Consider the following 10406-nt stretch of genomic DNA (forward strand, 5'->3'; position numbering starts at 1 on the left):
AAGGTTCTGTGATTTCCCTTAATAGTCCCTTGATGTAGGTGGATGGACTATTCATGACAGGAACTGTGTGTACCTATCTCTAGAGGTTGGCAATTGGCCTTTGTGTGGGAGAGGTCTGCTAGTATTGAATCATATTCAATCTTGGTATGATCTTGGAGGCTGATCTGGAGAAGTGTGTGTTCATAGGTTGAGTTGTATTATGATTTCCGCTGCATAATACCTGGCAAAACTCAAACTCTGATGTAGTTTCCCCTCATGTGGATGAAAGGCTGCTGTATTCAAGATTGCATCATAATCTACTAAAGATGTCAAAGATACTTGAGTCTCCTCAAGTCCACTCATCATGGCGTTCTCACTTCAGGATTGTAAGAATCACCTGATCACTGATTCTTTTACTCTCTTGGGTAGTGTATATGAAGACCTTGAAGACTTTCAAGGAGGGTTTTGTTCCAAGGAGGTGGAACTAATGTTCTATGTGATGTTAGAACATATTGTTCAACAAGTATGCAGCTACTGGTTGAAGAGCAGATGTGTTTAGGTGTCAAACAAAGGGATACTTTTGTTTGGAACCTACTCCTGACCTGGAAGAGGAGACATCTGTGTGTGCTAAGTTGACAAGGGTAGGGTCAACTGTATGTGTGCTCAAGAAGGTCACTTTTAGACGTCTGATCTCTAGAAGTAAAGCTGGTTGAGATGTGACATGGTGTAATTTCCTGTTGTCTGTCTTTTTCCTATAGATTGATCAGGATTGGACAGTTGTTCCCTAAAGTACTATGTTGTATTGGAAGACAAGTCCCCTGGATGATAGCAGTCAATACTGGGGTAACCTGATTGATATTGCATTTGAGAGGATTGGGACCATGGATCTAGTTATTCAAACACCACGCTCAAAAGTGACAGTTCTTTCAAGGAGTGAGAATATGAAGATTCAGTGATTGGTTGAGGTAGTATGCTCTGGCAATGCATAGCTACTATTGAAGGGTGTTGGTTTCTTTCACCAGTACTTCTGGTCAGCTGGAGTCTGATTGGTGTGATTGGAGTATGTATAGGTATAACTCATAGAGTTAATTGCCACCGATAGGGGTGATGTATGTCATGTTGAGACATTTGTGTACAATGCATGGATATTGGTGTGAAGTTTCCATGATTGTTAATTTGAGGGGGAGTTTTGGTTAACCTCCTCACGTTTGGTCAACCTAGGGTCTGGTTGGCTGTTGACCTATGTCACATGGGCTCTGGTTGTTGTGTGACACATTTGCAAGGTAGGATTCATCCCTCTCATTCCTAAGGGTGAATCTAATCTGGGAAGATTCTCAAAATTGTTGAGGTGCTTGCAAGCAGAAGATGTTGACACAAGAAGAGTATTCTCAAAGTATTCTTATGGTGGAAGTATCTGAAAGGAAAATTGGGAAAGGATTTAAGATCAATGTCTGCTTGTGCCAAGTACAAGTACTTAATTGATTATCCTTGGAGCTCAAGATAACTGATGTTTTTAAAAGATGTTGGAACATCTCGTCTTCTAGACCCTGTGCAGAATCACAAGAAGGATAGTACATTGGTTTATGATCTATCACTTTGGTGGCAACAAAAGCATATGATCTCTGAAAAGGTTTCCTGGCAAGAAACATGTTCAGCCTTGGTGTGTACAAGAAGAAGAAAACATCATAGTCCTGATGGTGGTTACTTGGATCAGTTCACTTCTGATCTAGGTAAGGAAGTGCATTAGCTAATGCACACTATGGAGTCAAGAACAAGTGGCAGCGGTCTTGACATCATGGAAACAACTTTGCCATAGGAAGTGGAATCCTTGGTATAGCTGAAGGGATAGTTTCTAACTGGTCCTTCTGAAGACTCATGCATCAGAGTGTCTGATGTCTTTGGAGAAGAAGTAGGGATTCACCAAGGTGTGAGCTTGGATGACTTAACTGCAAACCTGCAGGATGAAGGATGTTTACTCAAACTTGGTTCCACAATCAAGTCTATGAGAACATTGAACTCTTGTTCTGTGAAGGGAGGAAGTTCTTTCAAGTGGCAGAAGAAGGAGCTGAATTCAACAGCTAGATGTCAAAACACAATGTTATGACATTTGGTTCAACATCCGAATCTTAGTTGGTGAAGTGGCACATCAACTTGAGATAGAAGGGTCTACAGGGTTGTAGATTGGATACTTCAAAAAGGTCGTTCTCGTTGCAGTCCTTTGGAGTTGCTGGATAGAGAGGATGTTACATGTTCATGTCTTAGAAAATCTAAGTTTTGTTCAACATGTAGCTTGAAGTTCAAGTCTCACTTGGAAGGTCAAAATATATTAGGGAGAAGTCTGATAAACATGGAGAGGTCAAAAGAATGGCATTTGACTTTTTCATATGAGGATTCATGAAGGAGGTAATCAACTAGTGGCATTTGGTCTATCTCAGAAGTGAGTTCGAAGAATCAAGATAATCTACATATGGCAACTGATTATTCTTGAGGATAGTCTGAGACAAGTTACTTTTGAGCAGAAAAGTAGTAAGTTGAAGATAAAAAGAGGTGTTTTCTAGTCATCTCTTGGAGCTTCTGGAAGGAGTTTTGAGCTATATATGGAAGACTATCTCTTGTAATGGGATGAGAATGTATATGTCCCAATTTGTGTCTGGTTTCTTGTGGATCAAGCTAATGACTCAGTGATAGCTGAAGATTATCAGACGGTGTTATGTTGTGAAGGATGTCCTAACTCATGTTAGAACATTTTGTGAAGTGGTTTTCTGTTCTAGTTGGAAGAGAGATTGACACAGAGTATGGATGTATTCAGCCAAGAGGGTTGAACAGAGGGTGTGCTCTTGAAGACATGAAGATGCGTCTTATGTTTTCCATTCATCAAGTGGTCTGGGTTCTCTTTGAATCAGGAAGTTTATGAAGGTCCAACCTTGAGGTGTTGGATATGTTCATGTGTGATCTCCATGTTTCAAGAGGAGAGTTGGGTGTTCATGACAGGGAGAGTTCTGTCTTTGCACTGCAAGTAATCATCAAGCTTGTGGTCTATGTGTTCCCAGATAACAAGGTATGGAACCTTGTTAGTTAGTGGGATGTTGTGGTGTGTGTCAAGGCTGAGTGAGCAGAAGAATGTCTGACCGGATGTCATGACATTGCCTTGGACAATATTGGTATTTCCTTCTGAAACTTACAGTCATAAGGAAATATGGAAGCAGATGTCAGTATGACATTCTGGCTGGTACAGGTGCTGGAGTTACAACAGCTGTTATTTGATAAATGCACAGATTTAGGGGGAGAAGAAGTACCCTTGGGCATTGTGCATTTGTGTGTCTTACTAGTTGCATCCATAACTAGTAATTCTGATTGTTGCACAGATTTAGGGGGAGGAGAAGTACCCGTGTGCATGTGTGTATTACTAGTAGCCATAGCTAGTAATTGTTTTGCCTCTACTGCTGATTAAACTACTGTTAAGTTGTTTAACTGCTGATAGTTTTTCCTTGTGAACAAAAAGGACAGAGTGTTCACAAGATGTCATATGTGATGTCTTAACATAAGATATCCTATGTACCTGCTGGAAGTTATTTAAGGAAATGTGGATGTGTGGTGCTAGATGTCAAGCTACCACTGGAGGTGAGAAAATGGTTTTAGGAAATGGTGACAGGGAGAATACATGAAGAATGCAGACAAAAGCAGTGTCATATGTTAAGACATAGCTTGTAACGTGTATGACAGCATTTATGGAATGGTCTTGGAACTGTTGTTTCTGGAAAGAAACAGTCAAGAGCTATAAAAGGTATTCAAAGATAGTCTGGGATATTGGTGGTGATTCTCTGACTGATTCTCAGCAAATATTTATGGATCTTGACCAAGCATTTACTCCTACCGTTAATTCCTAAGCATGGTCTGGCCTATTTAAAGGATGTATCAGCACTCCTTTTCTCACAAGAGCGACAATTCATTCCCTCTAAACCATGGGGTTTGTTAAGATCTGGGCATACTGCTCCTGGATCTGGTTTTGTGAAGGTATCATTTATAAATGTTTAGCTAAAAAGGGGGAGAGAAACATTGTCCTGAGGATGCACCAGAAGCAAGCAATATCTGGTAGCAAGGAGAAGATGGGTTCAGGCACAAAAGTCACTAACTGGGTATATCAGTTGTGTCTTGTGATCTGAGTTAAGAAGACAGTTGTGTCTTGTGATCTGAGTTACATTATCTATGTACTCAGCATTACATATTCTTCAGGAAGCCCTCCTGTTGAGGGGAAGGGTTGTGATACAGCTGTGTCTTGTACAACTTCTTCCTCATGTACACCAACAGTGGTGGTGGCAATGGGGCTGTCAATGACAAAGAGGAAGTGCAGACCCATATTGGGTTATTTGTTTTAGCTAAAATTTGCCAAAGGGGGAGATTGTTAGTACCTTAAGATTGGCATTAATTTTGTAAAACAAATAATGTAATCACCTCTGTTGTTTTAATATGTTGGGTTGAAGAAGTTCAACATCTGGACCAACATGTCAGATACGATGTCACGACATCGTGACTGTGACATCAAGCAGGTGTATAAAGCTGTATTAGTTAATTGTGGCATGTGTTAACTAATTTAATATTCTGGGATTAGATAAGATATTTGGTGAATATCCTAACTTCTATGTGGAGGTCTTGAAGACTCAATCAGAATATTTGGTGAATATACAGTTTCCAAATATGGAGATCTTTTAGGAAATAAAAGATTGAACACCTTGATTGTAGCAGAAGAATTCTGCCAGCTTTGTAACAGCAAAGGAGAAGTTTGCTGCGATTTCTAAAGGCCCAAATACAGTTGGGTGGTTAGGTTATAAATAGCAGATTGTAACCTAGGTTTTGTAAGCCTCAAACAATGTAAAAATTAGGAGTGTGTGAGGTAAACCTCCCAACCTGTGGGAAGGTTACCAGTTGTTTCTCAGTGCTTGAAAGCATGAGATTATTTGTAACTTAAAGCCTGTAGGCAAGAGTTGTTATGTTCTTGAACGAAGCTGTGAAGCATGTTCAAGTTGTCTAAGCATTACGTGGTAATTGTAATGATAGGAATGGAAACTGGAGGTTTCTATCTAGGAGTGCCTAGGTATAGATTGCATTGGGTAGGGATTAAGTGAAGAGTTATAAACGGGGGAGTTTAACTCTGAATTAATACTGCTAATAGTGGATCTTCTTCCTGGCTTGTTATGCCCCCAGAGTAGGTAATGTTGTATCGAACTAGGTTAACAATTACTGGTGTTTTTACCTTCTGCACACTATATTTTGTCTTTTATAACTCAGTCTGTTTCTAGTCTGTTTATGAAGGGAATAACAGACCAGACACATAGCCTGCAGTCTGAATGCAAAACAAAATGTTATGACATTCATTATTGACTGCTAAAACTGATGTATAAACTGGTTGGTCTGTTACAGTTCAACCATCTATAATGTGGGACAGGTGATGTTCAAATCAATGTTGAGACATCATGCTGATAACTGGGCAGGATCAATAAACATAAGGGCTATGTTTGATCTCTACTATGTCTTTGCACTAGATGGAAAAAACTGGATGTTCTTCTTTCCATGGTGGTATTTTAGCAGATGTCTTGACATCTGTGACTAGGTGCATATGAGTATTGGGTTTTAATTTGTATAACTGTCGTGATGTATTAGTAACAATGTTGGATCAGATGTCATGACTTCGTGTAGAACATCTGAACTCTGACTATACCAGAATTTCAATACCTGCCTCAAGTAACTTAAGAACTTCTTTTTTAACAACATCACTCATTATAGGGTTTATTCTTCTCTGATGTTCTCTGGGGGGCTTTGAATCTTCTTCGAGCGAAATCTGATGCATGCATACAGATGGGCTTATACCTTTCAGGTCAGAGATATTATATCCTAAGGCTGAGGGATATCTTCATAAAACGTCTAAAAGTTAGTTTGTTTCCTCTTGGCTCAAGGTAGCACTGACTATAACTGGACGGTTCATCTCTTCATCGAGGAACTCATATATCAGGTTCTTAGGCAGTTCCTTAAGTTCTAAGGTTGGTTTCTTAGGGCATGGCATAGGATCTGGGGTAAGGGATAAACACTCGTAAAGGTTATCATCGATGTAGGGTTTTCTAAATTCATCATCTTCCATTATGAGGGTTGATGGTAACTTAATTATTTTTATGATTTCTTCTTGTTCATATCTATGGCATAACATGCGTCTCCCATCACAGGTGCCATAAGAAATTTCGAAAGTATAAATTCTATTTTCTCGTCACCTACCTCAAAGGTCAACTTTCCTCTCTTGACATCTATTATGGCTCCTGCAGTTGATAAGAACGGTCTACCTAAAAGGATTGGTATATCATTATCCTCTTTGATGTCCATGACAACAAAATCAGTAGGGATAAATAACTGACCTATCCTAACAGGGACATTGTAACACCCCAAAATTTGTCCTCCTCATTCATGCATTCATTTAGCATTTCATATTGCATTTCATCATGTCAATCAGAATTAGATCCAAAAAAAAAAAATGAAAAAAATAAATAAATAAATAAATAATTTTTTACAAAAAATAATAAAAAATTTAATTAATTAATTAATTAAATAAATAATTAAATAAAAAAAATATAATAAAAAAAAATTTGGACTTGGGTCTCTCTCATTTGAGCCCACAAAACCATGAAATTCAGTCTATATATACCAAGGCTTCACTTGAGAGAACACAAAACAAAGGGGGATTTTGAAGAGAAGCAAAATACTCTGAGGTTTCCTTGGAATAAAACCCTGAGGAAAAAGATAGTGAGAGAAGACCTAACGGAGTTCAGAGCAGCCTCCAAACCCCGAAGGGAACTCAACTACACAGAATCACCTCTGCCTCACATAAACCCTGAAGATTGTTTTGTAAACCTCACGGGTGCAACTCAATTTCAATCAAGCTCTCCAATCAGGTTTGCCATTATTCCCATTACCTTTGCCCATGGGTTTAATATGTATATGAATGTATAAACAATGCCTTGAATGTTTAACCGTTTAATTTTTGAGTGTATGCCACAGGGTTTGAGGTTTCTGAAACCATACTGTTATTCATGAAAAAAATGCTTATGATGTTTCACTAACCCTTTTGTTGAATTTTTGTGAGGGCTCACATGACTTTTGCAGGGATAACTTGCGTGGTTTCCCACTTTATTTGTGGGATAACCCCTGAAGGTTCATTCCGATTACCTGTACTGACTCACTTTTCTTTGATGGCATTAGCTTGGAAGGATCTCAGGGTTTCTTACTCCTCTAATTGCTGTTACTTCGGATCTTTATCCGCGTGGTACTTTTACATTTTTCCCGCATTTTACTGCTTTCCTAGCTGGAAGACCTCGATAGGAGGCAACGTTTGAGCCCCTTGGTGGCATTTTACTTTGAGATACATGTTTTGTGTTTTGTATTCATATCCCTGCAGGTAGCGCGGTTCCTTCGTCAAGGACTGCCTTTTTGCCCTTAAGCATCCCAAACCCTAACCCTTCATTGATTTTTCTTCTCCTAAAACCCAAAGCAACGCGTTTACTCCTTCTACTACAGGCGAGTAAGTCTCCAAAGGTCGAGCATCCGGTAGATTGCGTAGTGACGTCGTTCGTCCAAAACCCAATCCATAACCCCGTATTTAGCCGAACTACGTTTTGCTCTGATTCTCAGGCCAGATGAGATACGTAGGCATAAGACGCGATGTCTTAGCGAGCACACATCCCCCCAACCCATAGGTCAGCCGAGCTACGAAGACTCTGATTCTCATATTCAGATGAGATACGTATGCAGTGGATGCGACATCCGCGCGAGTCATTTTCATTTAACCCTTTTTTTTGGCAAACAGCACAAGATAAACCCACACCCTTTAGACAAGAACTACAAAAGTGGATCCCGTAGAATACTACGGATGCGTAGGGGTGCTAATACCTTCCCTTCGCATAACCGACTCCCGAACCAGAGATTTGGTTGTGAGACCCCGTCTTGTCCTTTCCTTTTTCAGGTTTACTTCGAGCGTTTCCTTTCTCTCCTTTGGGATGAATAACGCACGGTGGCGACTCTTCTGTCTTTTTCTTTCGCCGGTTGTTTTTTTCGCACTGTATTTTTCAGGTTGCGACAGACATCTTCTAGAATGCCTATCAGATACTTAACAGATCTATCGGCTAACTGAAGTGACATCTTAGTAGGATGTAATTCTCCTATGTTTAACCTCTCACAAACTGCTAAAGGCATTAAGCTCACACTAGCTCCTAAGTCTAGAAAAGCTTTTTCGATGACATGACTACCCAAAAGACAAGGAATGGTGAAATTTCCAGGATCTTTATCTTTTTTGGCTAACTTATTCTCGGAAATAGAATTGCATTCCAAGGGCTTCGGATCAGCAAGTCTACGTTTGTTGGTAAGGATGTCTTTGAGAAACTTTGCATAAGAAGGTATTTGGGTGATGGCTTATGTGAAAGGGATTTCTACGTGAAGTTTGTCTATAATCTTAATAAATTTCTGATACAGGTTATTGATCTGGGTTTGTTTGAGTCTTTACGGATACGGTATAGGTGGTTTATATGGCGGGGGTGGTACGTATGTTTTATCTTTAGGTTTTTCTCCTTTTTCTTGACCTTCCTGTTTTTCAGTTTCCGCTGGTTCCTTTACTTCGTCTGTGGGTTCGGTATATTCCTTAGAAGTTTCGGGTTCACTCAATCTTGGGTTTGGTGGCTCATCATAAGCGTTCCCACTTCATAGGGTAATGGCATTGGCTTGCCCTCGCGGATTCTGTTGAGGTTGCCCAGGGAACTGTCCTCCAGGTGTGGTCTGGGGGGCTTGGTTTAAAGCTACCTGAGAGATCTGGGTTTCAAGCATATTGGTGTGAGTAACTATTTGGTCAACCTTGGTTCCTAATTGAGTAATCAGTTCGTTAACATGAATGTTTTGGTTCATGAACTCTTTGTTTTGTTGGGTTTGAGCAGTGATAAAATTTTCCATAATTTTCTCAAGGCTCGTCTTTGGTGGCACTGGTTGCATAGGTTGATTTGATCTTGGGGCTTGGTAACCTGGTTGTCTCGGAGGTACATTATTTTGGATAGGGTTATTGTTCTTATAGGAGAAGTTCAGGTGATTCCTCTATCCAGAGTTATAGGTATTCGAATATGGGTTCCCTTGGGTGTAGTTCACTTGCTCAGAGTGGGTTTCGTTTAATAGACTGCATTCTGCAGATTGGTGTCCTTTGGTTCCACATATCTCACAATCCGATGAAACTGCGGCTGCAGTATTCAGGTTTATGCACATATGCTCGACCTTAAGGGCTAATGCGTCTATTTTAGCATGCATCGTGTCTATAGAGCTTAGTTCATGTACTCCTCCTTGGGCTTCCTTCTTCTCAATTGTCGCTTGTTCGACTCCCCATGATTGATGGTTTTGAGCCATATCTTCGATGAGGGCACTAGCTTCAGGATAAGGTTTGTTCATCAGCGCACTGCCTGCGGCAGCGTCGATGGTCGTCTTAGTGTTATAATGAAGTCCATTAAAGAAGGTCTGAATGATTAACCAATTTTCTAAACCATGATGTGGGCATGCTCTTAACAGCTCTTTATATCTCTCCCAATCTTCGAACAACGATTCTCCTTGGTTCTGGGTAAATCTAGTTATATGGTTTCGAAGAACGGCAGTCTTACTTGGGGGAAAGTATCTAGCAAGGAATACTCTTCTAAGGTTATCCCAAGTCGTAATGGAATTGGGTGGAAGGGAATCTAACCATTATAGGGCTTTATCTCTGAAGGAAAAAGGGAATAATCTTAAACGGATTGCCTCGGGAGAAGCTCCATTGGTTTTAAAAGTGTCTGCTAATTGAAGAAAGATTTTTAAATGTTGGTTTGGGTTCTCAGTAGCGAGACCTACGAATTGTCTCTGTTGCACTAGTTGTAACATGGAGGGTTTAAGTTCGAAATTATTAGCTGGGATGGTTGGGTTTACTATACTATAACTAGGTTCTTCGTTGGATGGTTGGGCGATATCCTTAAGAGGTCTTTGGTTTTGATCTTCGGCCATAGCTCTCCTAATTCTATGGAAAAAGAAACGTGCGCGAGCGTAACGTTCAGGTTCCGCCAGAGGATATATTAAGCTTCTGGTGCTGCGAGTTCTTCGCATTGACCGGCGGGTAACAACCTAAGTCTAAACGATATAACAACAGGGTATGAAATTTGACGAAATTGGTCCCTGGCAACGGCGCCGAAAACTTGATGCGTACTTTTCGCAAGTATACGAACGCGTCAGAGTAATATAAAAGATTGTCGAATCCACAGAGACCAAGTGTCAATCTATCGTTATCTATTGTTATGGTGTTTATCTAAGGTAATCAAAATAGTGGTTTTTAGAGTATGCAATGAAAAGTAAAGTATTAAATTAAGTTCAATTAATAAAGACAGGCTCGAATG

The 10406-nt window shown here is 40.0% G+C and overlaps 1 non-coding gene across 1 annotated transcript; it reads left to right on the forward strand.

Annotated features, from left to right (window-relative positions):
- The first annotated feature begins 9529 nt into the window (after positions 1–9529).
- Positions 9530–9636, forward strand: LOC127108886 (small nucleolar RNA R71). The gene has a single exon (XR_007796388.1). It is a non-coding gene; the product is annotated as a small nucleolar RNA R71 (small nucleolar RNA).
- Positions 9637–10406: the final 770 nt, after the last annotated feature.

This window comes from Lathyrus oleraceus, chromosome 7 (genome assembly GCF_024323335.1).
Source record: "Lathyrus oleraceus cultivar Zhongwan6 chromosome 7, CAAS_Psat_ZW6_1.0, whole genome shotgun sequence".
Classification (NCBI taxonomy): domain Eukaryota; kingdom Viridiplantae; phylum Streptophyta; class Magnoliopsida; order Fabales; family Fabaceae; genus Lathyrus; species Lathyrus oleraceus.